Below are 17,801 nucleotides of genomic sequence, written 5' to 3'. Positions count from 1 at the left end.
GTATAATACACTAATCGGTTTCATTTAAACCTGTATGATTAAAAGCTGTTATGACTGGGTCAGCCGCAGCATCACCGATCACGGTATTAGTATCCCCGTTAAGGGACATAGTTTTTCAAAAAAGTGTAGAACAAGTTTCAAGGAAACAAAGATAAGGTGCACAATATTTTGGAACACTGTATCCTTCAACGTTGAATAAACTAAACAGCTAATACATAGGATTTTCGTCCTACTCAGCCATGGCGGATATTAACCCTACCCACTCCAGACGTCTAATGGAGTATTAGGAGTATGGGTCTCTGATAAAAGCACGACTGAGTTACTTCAGTAGCTAGCGTTACATTAGTGCCTTACCAAACCGTTGGGCGCCATGTAGTGTAGTTCCTATTTCCCTAATATGCTCTGCCCATTGGAATAATATACACTATAGTTTTAGCATAGGACTGAGGTCAGTATGCCACTATCGAGTACATTAAACTTAATTACTTTGTGTGCCGGCTAATTCAGAGGCCACTAGTAACTCCTTGTAAAACAAGAAGGGAGTAGTTTCTGGCAACCGCATAAAAATGACAACTTTGTTTCCCTTTAGAATCGGAACATGTCTCAGAACCGTGGAAACAATAGATAACAGTTTCACTCAGTCAATCGTGCATGCTTAGTTTCTTCAGTTAACTAGAGCGAGATAGACGGCATCAATAGAAGGATTTATTGAACAGTCTTGTTTCTTGTCTAAGAGATATCAGCTGTTACAATCATAAGATAGAATGCAAAATATATTACGTACAGCGTAAACAGTAGAAAGAAATTATACTGCAATAGCATTGTCTTTTAGCTATGACACATTCATATACATATACATAATTAACACAGGCTAAAATGTGGATACTCGTCTGATGCTTCTAACTAGTTCTACCCCAGTGTACCTAACCTAAGTGTAGTACAAGGTAAGAAGTAGGTGGAGTATTCTATAGTATGGGAAGCTATAGTTTGGTATGCCAAGAGTCCCTCTAGGTTATAGCCAGCTCCATACCTTAGAATGAGATAGGTGGGAATCTCTTTCCGGGTCTCAAACTCTAACACCCCGTGAAAGGTGTCAGAACACTGAAAGCTGGTTTCTCTGCAAGCAGGGATGACAGCGTCTGGTCAGAGTGTCAGGCCGGGATATGGTCTCTTCCGAACTTGCTGTGGCGAACAGTTCAGCCAAGTCGAGCTGTGCCATGGTTTGCCGTGGTAAGGAAAGGTATATTTATACATTGAAGGTGCTTAGGAATGTTTGCACTGATGTAAAGTCGGGCAGAGGAAGACGTCATGAATGAAACCTTAAAGAATAGCGGTTCATGCATAAGGAATATGCTACTTACCAGTATGCATCTGTTCTTGGCATGTAGGGCTGCTGATATTCATATCTGTGCATAGATCGCCGCCTAGTGTTGGGTCCGGATGATTGCACATTTTTGTCCTGGAAGAGTCTTCGAAGTATCACGAGATAGGTGGCTCCTCCCTTGGACTACAGTGCGCATGGGCATCCTCTCCATCCTCAGATTGTTTTTTGCCATTGTGGCAGAGATGGAGTATAGTACAGTAAGAGATGTCCATGCAAAGAGTGAATGCTACAGCTGCGACAGGCACCGGGGAGGCGGGTGGGCGATATGAATATCAGCAGCCCTACATGCAAAGAACAGATGCATACTGGTAAGTAGCATATTCCGTTCGAGGCATGTGGGCTGCTGAATTCATATCTGTGCATAGAATGTATAGCAGTATCTCCCCTAGCGGTGGCTACCTGTGTCAGCTGCAGCAGTCTGGAAAAGAGTTTTGAGAACAGCCAGTCTTACAGCAGCTTGCTGTTTGGAATGTACATCTACACAATAGTGTTTGGTAAATGTATGTGTGGTTGACCATGTGGCTGCTCTACAAATTTCGTGTAAAGGAATATTTCCAAGGAAAGCCATGGATGCCCCTAGCTTGCGTGTGGAATGCACCCTGGGGGGAACTGTTAAGGTGCGTTTAGCTTTTAAATAACATATCTGGATGCACCTAACGATCCACCTGGCTATACCTGATTTATAAATAGGGTTGCCTTTGTGTTGTGGTGAGAAAGCAACAAACAACTGTTTTGTCTTTCGAAATGCCTTAGTTCTATCTATATAATATAGCAGAGCTCTCTTGACATCTAGAGTATGCAAGGTCCTTTCACCTACTGTTTGTGGGTTTTGAAAGCACACTGGCAGTTCTATGGTTTGATTTATATGGAAATGGGATACCACCTTTGGCATTAATTTAGGCTTTGTTCTGAGAACTACTCTATTTGCATGTACTTGAATGAATGGCTCTTGAATAGTTAGGGCTTGCAGCTCGCCAACTCTTCGAAGTGAAGTAATGGCAATAAGGAAAGCCACCTTCCAAGTAAGAAATTGTAGTTCGCATGAGTGTAGTGGTTCAAAGGGTGGTCCCATAAGTCTGGTTAAAACAATGTTCAGATTCCAGACTGGTGAAGGTGGGTGTCTTGGAGGAATTATGCGTTTAAGTCCTTCCATAAACGTTTTAATTGCTGGCACCCTAAATAGTGAAAGGTGTTGACTGTTTGGAAGATATGCTGCTAACGCAGCTAAATGTATCCTGATGGATGAGTAGGCTAAATTGCAACGTTGTAGGTGCAAGAGATAGCAAATGATGTCTTGAGTAGAAGCATCAAGTGGGTTAATATCGTTGTTACCACAGTACATTTATTAAAAAAAAGTTTGATATAGTGCTGGCTAGACCCCGAGATATCAGAGCACTTAACATGAGCATCAGATCATAGTTACATGTTGTATCGTTACAAAGGTTACACACTTCTTAGAGCATCGCAACATAATTACTTATAAGGTCGAGATAAACAATAAGCACAAATAAGTAAGGGGAAAAGAAGGCAAGGTGAGAGATTAAGGGGAGGGTTTGGAGTAGGGAAGGTATACAGATAATGAAGGTGGGAAAGAGGAGGGGAGGGTGAGAGACAGCATGGGGAGAGGAGGGGAAGGTGACGGGGACACAAACCGGTAGACGAGTCAAGGCAACGTCCAAAGTCCAGTAAGCTGTGATCCCAGGGGAAGTGGTATCCCTTCCCTATCTCTATTGAGAGAGGTTCCCTTTACGCAGTGGACTCTCTCAGAAGGGTCTCTGAGACTCCAAGGCCTACATACTGGATCCTTCCGCAAAAAGGGGAGAGGGAGTGCTTTGGCAAGGGGTTCCATACCATACCTCAAGTGTGAGTGGCTCCCTTGGCGCAGTGGACTCACTCAGCGGGTTCGCGGAGACTCCAGAGTATAAATATTGGATCTTTCCCCAACAAGGGGCGAAGGAGTGCTTAGTCAAAGAGCACAAAGGACAGGGGGTAGGTAGAGTAGCAGGCAAGGGAGAGATTCACAGGAGAGAGGATAGGAGCTAGGGAAGAGACAATAAGGAGAGACGAAAAGAAGTCTGCCTAAAGACCGACTGGGTAGGTGACGACCAAGGAGGGAATCCACGGCCCATCTCCCCTATAGCTAAACTAAGTAGCTCCATCGGGCATCAGACAAAATAGTTCAGTCGCAAAACAATGAGAGAGGAGGGAGGTAGAGACATAGAGGGAGGATGCAGTAGGAGACGACAGGAGGGACGAAAGGAAGTGCAACAATGTGGTTCAACAATATACTAGAAGAAGAACAGCAAGTAAACATTAAATCAAACAATCAGCAATACAATTAGGGGAGGAGAGAAAAGAGAAAGCAGTGGGGTGTAGGGGAGGAGGGAAAGAGAGGATAAGGGAAGAGAAAACCGTAGAGACGAAAGGAAGTCTGTCTAAAGACAGACTGGGTAGGTGACGACCAAGGAGGGAATCCACGGCCCATCTCCCCTATAGCTAAACCAGGTAGCTCCATCGGGCATCAGACAAAATAGTTCGGTCTCAATCCATTGAGAGAGAAGGGAAGGAGAGACATAAATAGAGGGAGGATGCGGGAGAAGACGACAGGAGAGACGAAAGGAAGTGCAACAATGTGGTTCAACAATATATTAGAAAAAGAACAGCAAGTAAACATTAAATAAAACAGTCAGCAATACATTAGGGGTGGAGAGAGAGGAGAGAGAAAGTAGTGGGGGGAGGAGAGGAGTGAGTGAGGATAAGGAAAGAGACAACCGTAGAGACGAAAGGAAGTCTGTCTAAAGACAGACTGGGTAGGTGACTACCAAGGAGGGAATCCACGGCCCATCTCCCCTATAGCTAAACCAGGTAGCTCCATCGGGCATCAGACAAAATAGATCAGTCTCAAGTGGCGAGGGAAGAGGTTCACATAAAAACAGGGTGGGGACAAAGGGCAAGGGCATGTGAGGGCAGAGACCAGAAGCTGGAAAGAGTAGGAGCGGAGGGGGGGTGGGTTAGGGGGAGGGGGAAGGTAAGGTCAGGAGAGACGCGGGCGCGTTAGCCCGAAGTCCGGCTGGGTAGGTGATAGTCAAAGGAGGGAGCCCAAAGTCAATCTCCCCCATAGCTGTGATATCTCTTCTTTTCCTCTGCCGCACCTTTTCAATAAACTCTCCAATGAGAATACTCTTCATTAAATTATTAAAGTTCCGGAGGTAGAAAATGCGACTTTGGCTGCGTTGTTCCAGTCCACACTCCTAAAGCACGTTGTAAAGAGCAGCTACTTTTGACCCACGGCCTTCAAGCCTTTTGTACTTTGCAGGTGGCTCTTCAGTCTCTAATGTAGTATGGGAGGAGATATATTCGGAGAGTATGAGAAGTCGTAGGCCTCCCTGTTTAATTCAAGATGATGACTCCTTGGGATAGGTCCTAACTCTATTACCATTAATGGGTCCCGTAGAGGTAGGTGGTCCTTGCTATTTGTAAGGATGGGATTAACTTGGCTTACTATGTCCCAATCTTGGTAATACCCTGGGATCCTTAGTCATAAATATTAGCGGTTAATTATAGTAAATAATATCATTTAATTTGAGGGTTAGAGTGTCTGGGGATGAGATCAATGAGCACGCTCTATTTTAATTGCATAACGTATCAGTTGTTCCAAGATGGCTGCTTGCTTATTTAATGGTGGAATAGATCTGGGGATTAGTCCTATCACTCTTTCCCTGCAACAAAACTACCTGGGTATAGTCCTCTATCTGTTTCTATGGGGGCAGATCAGTGTGCATGGTCCTTTGTTTCTGTTTGATAGCGTGCTGAAAACGATTAGTCCTATGTCTTTGCCTATGTGGTGGTGTGAGGTGAGTGGTCCTTTCTTTGATTTACCAATACAACTAGCTAGCCATTTTGAAGTTCAACCGTTCATTTCCTGATGATGCTCTGGAGAGGTGTCAGAAGGTCTTGGAGAAAAATGTGGGTGCATGATCTGTAAAGTTCTGGAATTCATCTGTTCCTGCAACAAGCACGGTGGCGGGGAAGGAGCGGGGGCGCTTGGGGTCCTCCACGGGCTAGGCTGTGGTTGGGAAGTAGCGAATAAAGCCACATCTGCATCTGTGGGATGTGTTCGGTTCACTGGCGTGGACTGTCAGCCCGTCGTGGATCGACATCTGCCCAGCCTGAAGAGGACACTCCACCCCCTTCTCTGCATCGACCAGGTGCCGCGGAATCTCCTGATTGGTGGACAGCATGTTCCCGGGGGTCATTGCTCTGCAGTGCTCCAGGACACCTTGTTTGTGACTTCCTGGAATAACCTGCAGGACATCATTCTCTGCGTCTACGTCATCCAGGGCAAGCCACACCGAGGCCACCGGGCCCCCCTCGAAGCCCCAATACTTGATGTCCTAGTGCCAGGCCACGTAGGGGGCGCTGTCCCCTCGGTGGGGCACGTCGGAGGCCGGGTATTTACAGATGAACCTGGAGTCCAGCAGGACCACGTGGGGCCCCAGCACGGCGGTGATGGCCTGGAGGGTGTGCGCGTGGGTGGCGAGGCCCAGCACCCACGGCAGGCGCAGGTGGGCGTTGTGCAGGCTGTACTGGGCGTGCTCCTTCCCAAACTCCTGCTCCAGCTCCTCGAAGGCCCTCCTGGTGCCCTCCAGCTCCTCCGGGGCCAGCACTGGCACTGACGTCAGGAAGCCCCGGGCGTCATACAGGGTCTTCAGGTGCTGAGGGTCCGCCTCCATGATGAGGGCGAGGACTCTGACCCACTTCTTGTGCCAGGGATGGGGTCTGCCGCCGGGCTCCTGAGAGCTGAGGCCCAGATGTGGATATGTTCCTCTGGCACCGGACTCCAGATGTTGTCCTTCACCTCCAGAGGTGGTGATGCTCCAGGCGTGATCTTCTGGCTCCAAAGACGCAGGTGCTCCAGATGTGGCCCTGTGGCTCCCCAGATGCTGGAGATTCTGTACCCTGGGAATCAAGAGCTCCAGATGTGAGTGTTTCTTCCTGCCCCTTGCAGTGCTGGAGCTCCAGGTGTTGCTGGGGGTCACTGCCGCTGCTGTACAATGCCAATAGCTCAAACTCTTGTAAATGTGAGACCTATTCAAGAAGCGGCCGCCATTGTCCCAGGCTGCTTAGAAAGTGAAAGTGCACATGGCGCGCTGAATGTTGCAGGAAGCATGTCGTGCCAGCAGTAGGAGAAACTATTTAAAGAAGATTGTGCTTACAGACTGAAAAAGACTCACTGTGTAACAACCGAAGTAAACGGGCCAGATAAGGTCGTACCAAGGAGGGACTAACAAGCCCCTCTGATTTTCGAATCAGAAGCCTGCATTTACGAAGGACAATGACACAAGCCAATTAAAAATGTGGTTGGAGCGTGGGCGGGGCTTCAAAGGCATACTCCACTACTGCATGCCTCGTAGCAGCGCATGCGCTGCCTAGGCTCCACCTAAAGACACAAGTAAAAAAACATCATCATTTACAACGCCAATACCTCTAACTTTCCCAAATACGTGACTGATTGCATTGCAAATGATTGTTTTACACATCATTGGGGATAAAACATGAATAGTATAAGATACATAATCAATGCCTGTTGACCTGAAAAAATTTATGCAGCAGCCAACAGACTTGATCAAATCAAACCAGAATAAGTTGAGAATAGGCAAACATCTTTCACCTGAAAAAAAACTTTATTCGAAGTTTGTGAACCAGCTCCTTAGTTCTTGTGAATACACAAAACCAACATGGCTGGATCCTGAATGCGGACTTTTGTGAGAAAGCCAGGTTATCCTCTCTGGTGAGATGTGGAGAACTGTCATTCACCTCAGTACAGCTGGCAGAGTTATTAAAAAGAAAAACATATTTACCAGTAGCGGCTCCTGGAAACGTTTCCACTTAGCTGCATAACATGCTCTGGTAGTGGGTTTTCTGGTCTCTTTGATAATATTCATGCAGTCTGGGGGCAAGTTTAGGTATCCAAACTCTAGGATTTCAGGAGCCAGATCGTCAGGTTTAGCTGTTGCGGGTCTGGGTGTTGGATTTCTCCATGGCTCTGAGTTAAAAGATTGGGTGTGAGTCGCAGTCTTTGATGAGGCACCACTGACCGTTCTAGGAACGTTGTGTACCATGGTTGCCTCGCCCATGTGGGAGCAACTAGGATCAGTGTCAGCGAATGTTGGCGCAGTTTGCGTGCTACCAGCGGTATTAATGGAGCTGGGGGAAAAGCGTACGCAAATTTGCCTGACCAGTTCATTCATATCGCATTGCCCTGCGACTACGGATGTGGGAACCTGGCGGCAAAGTACTGGCATTTTGCGTTTTTCGCTTGTGGCAAACAGATCTATCTCCAGGTGTCCCCACTTCTGGAAGAATGGTTGTAGCACCTTGGGGTGAATTTCCCATTCGTGCATCTGTTGGCTGTGCCTGCTGAGCAGGTCGGCTACTTGATTGTCCTTGCCTGGGAGGTGCTCTGCCATGAGAAACATGTTCCTCTTGAATGTAATACATAGCTGTCATGTTGTCCGTCCGGATCAACACAGCTTTGTTGCATAAGTGTGTCTTGAACGTTTTTAGGGCTAGAAAGATCGCCATCAACTCCAGAAGGTTGATGTGCATTTTCTTTTGTTGTACAGTCCAGAGTCCCTGTACTGTGTAATGTAGGACATGGGCTCCCCATCCTAGTAGGGATGCATCCGCGGTTAACACTATTTGTGGGACAGGCTCTTGGAACAGTCGTCCCTTGCAAAGGTTTTGTGGATTCCACCAATGCAGTCTCGTATGCCCGACTGTTCACCAACACTAGGTCTTGTAATCGACCCTAGCCTGGTTCCACTGCCTTGCTAGGCACTCTTGGAGCGGACGCATATGTAGCCTGGCATGAGGGACTATGAATATGCACGAGGCCATCATGCCTATTAGTTGCATAAACACTCGAGCTGGTAATGAGTGTTGGGGTCTGAACTTTTGGATCAATGTTTGCATTCCGTTGATCCGTGCTGCGTTGGGATATGCTTTTGCTGCCAGTGTATCTATCGTTGCTCCCAGGTACTGTTGGACATGGGAGGGTTGCAGATGTGATTTTGGGTAGTTTAGCGAAAAACCTAAACTGTGCAGGAGATGGATGGTCTTTGACATATGGTTGGCACATTGCTGGGCTGATGGCGCGTGTATTAGCCAATCGTCCAGATATGGGTTCTCATGGATGTGTTGCCTCCTGAGATGTGCCGCCACTGTAGCTAGGCATTTGGTGAACACTAGTGGAGCTGTTATGACACCAAATGGTAGGACTTTGAACTTGTAGTGCTGTCCTTGAATGGTGAACCTTAGATACTTTCTGTGAGCAGGGTGAATTGGTATATTAAAGTATGCGTCCTTGAGGTCTAGAGTTGCTAGGAAGTCTCCCTGGCGAAGCAATGGCAAGACTTGCTGGAGAGTGAGCATATGAAAATTCTCCGACAAAATGTACAGGTTGAGGGGCCTGAGGTCCAATATTGGTCTGAGAGACCCGTCCTTCTTTGGAATAAGGAAGTATAGGGAGTATACACCTGTTCCTTGATGTTGTAGTGGGACTGGTTCTATGGCCCCCTTTTGCAGCATACTGATGACCTCTTGCTGTAGTAGCGTTATATGTTCCTGTGACATTGGACGGTGCACGGGTGGTATGTTGGGTGGTGTTGAGGTGAGTTCTAGGCAATAGCCATGTTGGATAATTTGCCTGACCCACTTGTCTGTAGTGATATTTAACCACACTGGCAGAAATTGTTGTAGTCTTCCCCCGACCGGTGTTATATGGTCTGGGGGTAGTGCCAAGAAGTCACTGTTTGGTGTTAGTGGAGGATCTATTTGCATTGCCTCCACAACCTCTTCCCTTGGTATTATTACCTCTGTATCCACCCCTGTTTGTGTTCTTGTTGTATGTGGATTGCATGTTACCTTTGTAGGAGGAGGATTGCTGTGATGTATTACTTCGCGCTCCTCCTCTATAATTGGAGCGACGATAGGAGCCCCGGTGTTGTTGGGACTGTAGAGCTCCCATGGACTTCGCTGTTTCAGCATCCTTTTTCATTTTCTCCAGAATGGAGTCAACTGCTGGACCAAACAAAAAGTCTGGGTTTATGCGCCGATTAAGAATAGTAGATTGTACTTCATTCTTAAAGCCTGATATGCGAAGCCATGCTTGTCACCTCAGCAGCACGCTTGTGTTGATGGATCTGGCAGCTGTGTCTGCCGCATCTAGGGCACATTTAATTGAGGCATTTGTGATGAGCTTTCCCTCTTGTATAAGTTCATCTGCCTGATTTTTGGATGGCTCAGGTAAGTGTTGGAGAGTTTCCTCTAAACTGTCATAGTGCGCCCTGTCATATCTGGCCAGCAAGGCCTGTGTATTGGCTATTCTCCATGAGATTTCTGCCTGAGCTGCTACTCTCTTGCCTGATGCCTCAAAGATCTTTGACTCCTTGTCTGGAGGAGCAGCCTCTCCAGTAGTTTGTGAATTTGCACGCTTTCGTGCGTTGGATACCACTAGGGAGTCTAGGGGTAGTTGCCCCCTGATGTATGTGGGATCTATAGGTGCAGCCCTATATTTCTTTTCAATTCTAGGGTTTATGACACGTGCCCTAGCAGTGTCCTTAAAAATGTCACTTGCGTGCTTTAAGACGCCCTTCAACATGGGGAGTGTTTTTACATGTCTTTCCGATGTTGTTAATGTATCAAAGAGAAAGTCCTCTTCAATAGCATCAGAATGCATATCTACATTATGGTAGCTTGCTGCTCTATCTAGTAGAGAGTTAAAGGCTACTGTATCGTCTGTGGGTGATGGCTTGGTTGGGTATACTGCAGGGTCTGTAATGGGCAGAGTCCCTTCATTGTCTGGTTCACCTCCCCCACCCCATGGTTGTGAGTTGGGGTCTCCATATGGGTTTTGTGGATAACCAACCCCCACATCTGCATCCTGATTTTCATCTGGGTTGTAGTCAGAGCGTGCAGGTGAGTTTGTGGGATATGGAGTGGTAGGCATAGCTGGAGTGATAGGCTCAAAAATTATTGGAGAGGTAGCACAGTCTCTTTTTCTTGAGTGGAATTCTAGAAAAGTCTTCAGTAGGCAGAGGTCTTTTCTTTTTTGTGTAAACAGTCACTTTACCAGTGTTAGGGTCAATATATAGTTTTGACTGGTCTTCTGTGGAGGGGTCTGGATGGATAATCTCTTCTTCCACAGTTTTTGGCCCTGGTGCCGTCGCCTTTGGTTTGACTTTTTTCGGGTCGATGCCTTTAATGAGTTAGACTGCTTTTGGTGGTTGAATCGGTTTTTGAGGTTTTTCAACAGCTTTTGTCGGTTGGACTTTTGCAGGCTTCACCACCTTTTTCGGACCGAGCGGTTTGGTCGGTTCGGCAGTGTCTTTAGGCGGTAGAGGTGTTTTAGGAGCCTGCGGTTTAAGCTCAATGCCCCTTCTTGGATCGATGGGCTTCGGCTCGACCTATTTGCTTTGGTCCACCTTAGGTTTCACTTTCGGTTTGACGTTTGTTTTGGGCGTAGGCCTTTTGCTTTCGTCTACCGTTTTTTTCCCTTTGTCGATAGTTGAGCCTGATTTGCTCGATTCGACGTGCTTTGTTTTGGGGGTCGAGTCGACGTGCTTTTCTTTGGGTGTCAATTCGACGTGTTTTGGCCTCGAGGTTGACTCGACGGCTTTGGACTTCGAGGACGACTCGACAGTCTTTGGCTTCGAAGGATGTATTGGAACTGTGGCCTTCGGGTCGACGCCCTTGGGCTTAATCACCTTCGGTTCGACGACATTCGGTCCGAAGACGGTATTGTCGACGAGTTTCGGTTTCGATGGAACTGGTGTTGTATGTCGTGTCTCAGAAGGCACTTTCTGTATGTTCTTAGCCGGGCGGTATGGCGGGGCTATAGAACCAGTATGTTGATCTTGGCTAAGGCCTGCAGGCGATGCCTCGACCAGAGTCTCTGATATCGGTGTAGTGTCTGTATGGGGCGGTGTACTCACGGTTCGGTTCGCCCATTGTTGTCATCGGAGTCGTCTTCGACAGCTACGATATCTTGATCGTATTCCTCGAGATCGACGATTAGTTCCTCCTCTTCGAGGTAATATTCAGAGTCGTGCTCCGAGTATTGTTCTTCGTCTTGATCAGAGTCTTTGGCGCTACCTAGGTCTTCCTCATCGTCGAAGATAGTATCGGGCTCTGGTGCCGACCTCTGCATTTCTTGCCTCGCCGCCCGTCGATTCCGGAAAGTCTTCTTCGATCGGAACTGGGCGCAGGCTAGGCAACTATCTTCATTGTGATCTGGAGATAGGCATTTATTGCACACTGGATGCTTATCTGTGTGCGGGAACTTTGAGTTGCACTGCGGGCAGTATTTGAATGGACTTCGTTCCATCGACGGTCGGACCACGTGGCGTCGAGAAGGCCTCGCGGCCCGATTCGACGACCGAGTCTAACAGGTGTTCTAAAAGTGTATCGGTTCCGAGCGTTTAACAATACCGACGGATCCGAAGGCCTTTTGGCCTTTAGAAAAGTTTTTGTTGATTCTGAACTTGGAGTGCTGAAAAGTACATCCGAACCCAATGGCGGAAAAAAACAATCTGAGGATGGAGAGGATGCCCATGCGCACTGTAGTCCAAGGGAGGAGCCACCTATCTCGTGATACTTCAAAAACTCTTCCAGGACAACAATGTGCAATCATCCGGACCCAACACTAGGCGGCGATCTAGGCACAGATATGAATTCAGCAGCCCACATGCCTCGAACTAGATGAGTTCTTCAAGAAATCAATAGTCCTAGACTAGTGAAAGTCCCAATGGCTTAAGGGTCTGGTTTCTAAGAACTCGTACGTTTGGGTGGACAGATGTAGGGGACCATTCCATATTTGGAGAGCATGCCTAATGCCTAAATAAGGGCTGGGATCTTGTGCCTATATAAGGGCAATGCAAATTGTGTCTATATAAGGACATGTATCGGGAAAACCTATATACGGACATCTAAACCGAAACACAGCTTCTTGGATTCCTCTCCAGTGGGGCGGTAGGGAAAGCGCTTTTGGCGGTAGAGGCTTGGACCACCAAGCTCTCAGGGGTGGGGTGTTGGTAAAGGAAAGTGTGGTCGCCCGGGGCCGGGGTCTGGCGATCATCTTATCCACAGGAGCCCTGTGTTGGGCCTGAACCAAGTGCCCAAAAAAATTGAGGGCCTCAATAAACGGAAGCAGAGGCTCTGAAGAGCTCGCCACTGGCTGAAGCACCTGTCAGGTTAGTCCTGCTGCCACAGTAGGGAGTTCGAGGTTGAGAGCCTTGGCTGCCCTACGCAACTCCACTGCATACGAAGCTCCAGCCTCCGTAGCCACGGTAGGAGACGACAACATGCCATGGTCAAGGGAGGAGTCCAGGCCACTGGCATCCCCCAGTTCTACTCTCCAGTCCTGTTCAGATTCTACCTTATCAGCAAAAGGGTCCCCTGACCCCTCCCCGTCCTCCTCCTCCTCCTCCTCCTCCTCCTCAACGGGTGCCAATCTGGATGAAAAGGGACCCCAGGAGTGAACAGGGGCACAAAACACCCTCTCGGCGCCAGATCCGGCATTGTAGGTCCGGCCCCATGTTATGATGGAGGCCGGGGCAGACGCCAGCCGGGGGGCCAACCAGCATCGAATGCGGTAATGGTGCCGGAGGAAGCGGCACCGGTGGAGGTGTAACAAAGTCAACCGGTGCCAATCCAGATCCAGGCCTGGATCCAAGGGGGGCCTGCGGCACCAGAGCCGTAGGGGGAGAAGGCCTAGGCCCCATAACCGGTTTCAGGCCTGGGTCCGGGCCACCCAAAGATGGCATACATGGCTTTGTAGAACGTACGAAGCTGGGAGGGAGTCACGCCGGGTCCCAGAAAGGGATGTAAACGCAGAGTCGACTCCTCAGGCTCCGCACGCGGAGCCACGGGAGGGGCACCACTAACATTCCTTGTCGGATCGGCCGACCGACGAGGAGAAGTCGAAGAGCGACTGTGCTTCATCGACTTTTTATGCTTCGACTTACCCGACACTGACTGAGAAGACTTCGATGACTTAGATCCCCCGCGACTGATCCCTCAACCTCCCTCGCGACTGGTACCTCAAGCGGCGCAGAATCGACTACCGGCGCTCAAGCTGCTTTCGGGACCACTCCAGCAAAGCTTTCGGCGCCCTCGAACAGCAGTCGAAGCATGACTTGGGGTTGTTGTTGCGCTACAGGCAAAAGAGGCACAAGAGGTGCGGATCAGTCACAGACATCAGTCGGTTACAGGAACTGCATGCGTTGAAGCCGGGCATCCCTCATGCACCAGGAGTCGAAAACTCAAACAAAAAGTAGAGAGAAAGTCAGTCAAAAAGTGACTGGAGTTACCGCTCTTCCCGGATCTGCGCTGGCTGGCGCGGAAAAAGAAACAACAGAACTGACTAAGTAGCTGCTTTGACGTCATCCCGGCGACACGATGCCAACAGCGGACGTGGAGCCGACCTACGCCACCTTCCAACGCGCAGAGGTACTGGTGGCGAAAAAACTTTCAAAATCAAGTCCGACGCCTGGGGGTAATTATAAGGTAAGACATCTATAACTAGCGTGTTTCTTTCAGATAGTGTGCACTCGTGCCTGAATGGCTGACTAGTTTCAATGATATATACACACTCAGGGGGTAAAATATGCAATTGTGAGAAAATATGTAAATTTAAGAATCAAGGTTGTGCAAATCTATTGCTGTTTGATAAGCTTTACTAAAATCCCTATTTTTTTTTTTTACCCCCTTGCCTGTCAATCCACACAGCTCTTGGCCTGGCAGTCATGATTGACAGCCATGATTGACAGCATTTAAAATCACTCGAAAACTACCCAATTTCCATTAATATCCACAAATAAAAATGAATACAGACAGGGAAATAAATGGTTTTCTGTCTGTATTCATCTGTAAAAATCAGTAAAAACGGAAAAAAGGGTGGTTTAATCATAATTAACATGCTTGACTTTCCTCAAAAAACAAAGTTCTATCACAGCAGGCATCTATTTTGTAAACCAGTAACTGTGCTGTGGTTTAGAGAGATTCAGCAAGACACAAATGAGTAGCCTTACACAGCAGTTGAGCGTACTGGTGTCCTTCTCTTCACCTTGGTCAGGTTGCCTATGACCCATAACTTCAGTCACCTCCTTTGTCAGCCCAATCAAAGTTCTCGGAAAAAGCTGGTGTATATTGTTGGCAAATAGTGGACAGTTCTCTAGTATAACGTGTGTGGGAGAAAGTGCCCTCTTTCTTGCATGGCATGCCCCCACTTTTTGCTGAATTGCTGATGTGCTTTGACTGAGTGTGCCCTGGGCTCCTGCCAATCAGGTACCCAGGGGGCCTGTGTTACTTCCCTAAACTTGTACTGAAGCTTGAACCCAATTGGCATCTCTGGCCACGTCAGCCCCTGGTAACTGGTACCATAGGTACCCAGGGCACTGGACCTGAGAAGGCCCCTAAGGGCAGCAGCACTTATTGTACCACCCTTAGAGGCCCTGCACCCTGACACACACAATGCCTTTAAAGTCTTGGTGCACAACAAAAGGAGTCGACATGGCACACATCCCTGTGTGCCATGCCCAGAACCACTGCCCTAGCATATGTCAGTCACTCTAGCTGGGTGCCCTATGCCAGTGGTGAGAGTACAGGTGCATGAGCCCTGTACCCCTACAGTACCCAGGTCCATGCCTGGGCCCTGTAAGTGCAGTGTTGCCATTAGGTGTATATGGTGCTGGGAGTTTATTATTACGAACTCCACAGCCCATGATGGCTACACTGAAGACTGAGAAGTTTGGTATCAAACTTCTCAGCACATTAAACATCGCACTGATGCCAGTGTGGGAATTAATGTAAAATGCACAATAGAGGGCATTTTAGAGATGCCCCCTGAAACTCGACCAACTACCAGTGACCTGAATGAGTGGCTGTGCAGGCTACCACCACCAGACATTTTTCTGGACCCCTGGGTCGAGAGATTGCTACTCTCGGGGGCCTGAAACAATGCACATGCTGGGACGAGGTGCCAAGCCTCCTCCCCCTGGATAGGCAGGGTTCACGGAGGAGAAACTTAAACGGCATGCTGCCTTTGTGAGCCTCTCCAGACCATTTGCTGCTTTCAGCAACTGGTCCCCACTGGTTCTCAACCCCCACTTTGGGCGGGAGAACTGAACAACAAGTGAGGAAGAGAGGTGTGCCCACCTCTGCCAGGTGGGGGAGGCGAGGTGAAGCACAACCTCGGGTACCCGCCATCTTGAGGAAGGGGGGACCCAGCCAAAGAGGGACAGGTTCCTGCCCCCTACCACTGGAGAGTGGCAGAATAGGGGGTGTTCCCACCCCAGGGAAGGGACCCATTGGTCCCTGCCCTTGACCTACCTGTAACACCCCTAAATGTAGTATTTAGGGGCACCCCTAACCTTCCTTCCTCCGATCCAGCAACGACAAGAAGAGAAGGACGAGAAGCCATACAGAGCTAACAAGAGGACGACGCCCACAGACTTAGCTCCAGCCCTACAAGCCTGTCTCCCCTCGTACCTGCTCCTGCAAAACCCCAGCGTGTCCAGCGGACAGCAACCTCAAAAACCACGGAGGACCGGCATGCATTCACTGTCCAAGCTGTTTCTCCCATGAACACCGGACGTGTTAGAATTGCAGCTTCGGATGCCAGCCTGAAACCGCGAATCCAGCCCACTCTGCACCCACCGAGTCCAGCCCGAGTTTGAGTGAAACACCACCATGAGGAGGTCTCCCCGGCGAACCTGACCCGAGATCGGCAACCCCTGACATGCCTCAAGCCTCCAGAAGACGCCTGCAGCCTCAATCCAGAGGACCCCCCCTGCCGTGATCAGAGCAGGTAAGAAAATCCGGCGTCTCAAGGAACCCCTGCACCCGACGCCCCACGGCCTGTGTGCCCAACCTAACAGTGCCTAACCATCCCTCCCCATCCCTACATACCCCTCGAAGTGGTGGTGGCTCCTGGAAGATCCTTGTCCCTGAGCCTGCAGTGTTTCTTTGTCCCAGAGAATCTCCATTGAAATCAACAGGGAACCCGGCCTCAAAACAGCACCCTGCCGCTGAGGGTGCTCCTTTTGTGCTAAATTGGTTCCCAACTTCCCCTGAACTTACCCCTATCCTCCATGGATAACATTGGGCCTCAACACTCTGCACCCAGCCGCCCGAGAGCCGCTAAGGGTGCGACAACAGTTCATCACTGACCCTGGGAGACCCCTGAGACTAACCCCAGGACCCTAACTCCAAAGACCGATTACCTACCTGGAAACCGATAACCTCTTTTTCCTCATAGAATAACATTGACACCGTAGGAGAGTAGGGTCTGCTTCCTATGGTTACCCCCACGTTTTGCTGTGTTTCACTGTTTTTCGACTTTAGTATGGCTGTGGTCCTGCTAACCAGGACCACAGCCTAGCTGTTATCTCTCTAAATTGATACCATGTACTTTAGGTACATACCAGATTGGTTACTGGTTCACCCTTATGAGTCCCTGTATATGGTACCTTAGGTGCCCAGGGCATAGGGACCCAGAGGCCTACCAGGGGCTGAAGCAGGTATTGTGCCATCCCTGGTTAGCCTTCCAAAATGACACCACAGGTCTGCTCTTGCAGCCTGGGTAAGGTGGTGTAAGCACCCCTTACTTAGATATAGTATATCTATATCTACCCTTACATATAGACACACATTAACCTATAAGTCACTCCTATGGCAGACCTTGACAATCCTGAAGGCAGAGTGCTTGGTTTTGTGTGAGAGGGTGCCCTAGCATGAGCTGAGCCCCTCTGTAGCTTTCGGAAATATCTCCTTATAGCTGTTCTATGATATAGCCATACCACATACTCTTAAGTGCATTATAATCCTCGTGGTGAATGCTAACTTTGGTTTGGCTTTATCAAAGCATGTCGTGTAAGGTGTTAAATGATTTGGAATACTACCTCCCCGCCCACCCGCCAGTCCTGGCGGCGGGGGTAGCATTCCACCCTTGTAGCCTTCTAGAGGGATAAGACATGTACACACTGGTATACCCGGTTAAAGTTAAACAGAGCCCCAGCATCACAAAATGGATGCTGCTGCCACAGATACGAGTTAGCCCTCCTGCTGATGGACAAATCTCCGGCAGGAGAGACCTGGACAATAGATTTCCTGTCCAGGAAGGTGCTGGCACCTCCCCAGACAGGTTTTAGTGTATTGGGGCAGGGTGGGTTGCATTCAGTGAATGCTTTTCAGACACTGCCTGGGGCACACAAGGTGCTCCATGCATTTCCCAGTTTAAACTGGTGCTGGGGCACTCAGCCCCAGCTCTGGCGCGAAACTGGACAAATGGGAAGGGGTGTAACCACCCTCTCCCCAAGTCCAACCATAGGTGGGACCTTAGAGTTAGCCAACCCCT

General features: G+C 48.9%; 1 protein-coding gene and 1 pseudogene across 19 annotated transcripts in view; both read right to left on the bottom strand.

The window, feature by feature from the left end:
* Window positions 1-17,801, bottom strand: part of UBR5 (ubiquitin protein ligase E3 component n-recognin 5) — a 2,132,574-nt gene that overhangs the window by 1,335,796 nt on the left and 778,977 nt on the right. The gene's annotated exons all lie outside the window — the stretch shown is intronic.
* On the bottom strand, window positions 5,329-6,117 carry LOC144827169 (phytanoyl-CoA dioxygenase domain-containing protein 1-like; annotated as a pseudogene).

The sequence above is a fragment of the Lissotriton helveticus genome, chromosome 4_1 (assembly GCF_964261635.1).
Source record: "Lissotriton helveticus chromosome 4_1, aLisHel1.1, whole genome shotgun sequence".
Taxonomy (NCBI): Eukaryota; Metazoa; Chordata; class Amphibia; order Caudata; family Salamandridae; genus Lissotriton; species Lissotriton helveticus.
The sequence above is the reverse complement of the archived record's forward strand: the minus strand, read 5'-3'. Positions and strand labels throughout refer to the sequence as shown.